Raw genomic sequence first — 1537 nt, 5'->3', positions numbered from 1 at the left:
CGATCTAGTGATGTGAATATAAACATATTTACCACCATCATAGTTACATACATATATATATATACACACACACATACACATCTATATATATACACACACACAACACACACACGAATATATATGCACCATATCTATACTTTATAACATATACCATACCTACAAGTTAGAACATGTAAGAGTGCCTGCTTTTCAGTTTGTCATGTAAATGCGCGTGTATATTTGCGTTAGTATTGTCACACTGACACCGACACACACACACACGGACACATATAGACACACGCACGCGTGCGCGCACTTTATATACAGCACGAGTGTTCCATGCCTCCATGCTCGTGTTCGAGGAATCACCAGACTTTCTGCTTTCTTTATCACACAAGCGACCTTGTATTACTTGTCTTGTACGCTATCGCCTCTGACCCACTTAAAATGACATTGTTCACTTAATCGGGTATCGAGTCATCCATATGTCTGCCCTTGGTTCTTTATCTTTTCAGGGTCTCTGAGCCTAGTGGATGGGACAACTAGCGTAGCTAGAGTGCGTGCCGCCCCCGGACCGCACAAAAAGCACATATTGTCTACAGCAGGCCCAAAAGTAGTGCCCCTATAAAAGTACCGCCCGGGGGGGGGGGGGAGACGCCCTTACCGATGCCCCACTCCCTAGCTATGCTAGTGGATGGGGGATTCGACAGGAATTATCCTCTACTAAAAGACCTGACCGGAATGTTTGCAATATATTGGCTTCAAATTTTGGGCACGAGGCTAGTAGGTCTGGGTGAGGGGAATAAATCAATTACATCGACCCCAGTACGCAGCTGGTATTTATTTTATCGACCTCGAAAGGATGAAAGGCAGAGTCGAACTCTGCCGAATTTGAACTCAGAACGTAAAGACGGACGAAATGCCGTTAAGCCTTTTGTCCGGTGTGCTAACGCACCTGCCAACCCACCGCATGAAATACCTGCGACATATTAAAGGTACTCATGAACCAGGTGTTGGTGTACACATTTAGACTGTGTTCCTCCCCACACAATAATGATAAAACTAATGATTTTGATGAATATGACGATGATGATGATGATGATGATGATGATGTGGATGATGATGTTGATGATGATTTATTTTATTCTACCTGTAGATCTTAATAAATTTTAAAGATGAAATGTATTTCAATCAACAACACCTTCATAATCATTAAACACGCGCGCGCACACACACACGCACGTACGCACGCATACACGTGAGTGTGTATTTGTACCCCACACCATTTGGCAACCGGTGTTGGTGTGGGGTCGATTCATTCGACAAAAATCCCTCAAGGTGGTGCCCCAGCATGACCGCAGTCTAATGACTGAAATAAGTAAAAGATAAAACAAAAAAAAAGTTGCATTTTTCTTTATGCAGGTAAGAGTGAAATTGACCAACTTTTATTACCTGATTTGATTTAAGTGAATTTCGGCCATCGATAATTAGATACATTGCCCGTAAAAAAAAAAAAAAAATAATAATAACAAAAAAAACAACAAACAAAACAAAAAAC

Source organism: Octopus bimaculoides, chromosome 6 (assembly GCF_001194135.2).
Source record: "Octopus bimaculoides isolate UCB-OBI-ISO-001 chromosome 6, ASM119413v2, whole genome shotgun sequence".
Lineage (NCBI taxonomy): Eukaryota > Metazoa > Mollusca > Cephalopoda > Octopoda > Octopodidae > Octopus > Octopus bimaculoides.
Note: the sequence above shows the minus strand (reverse complement) of the source record.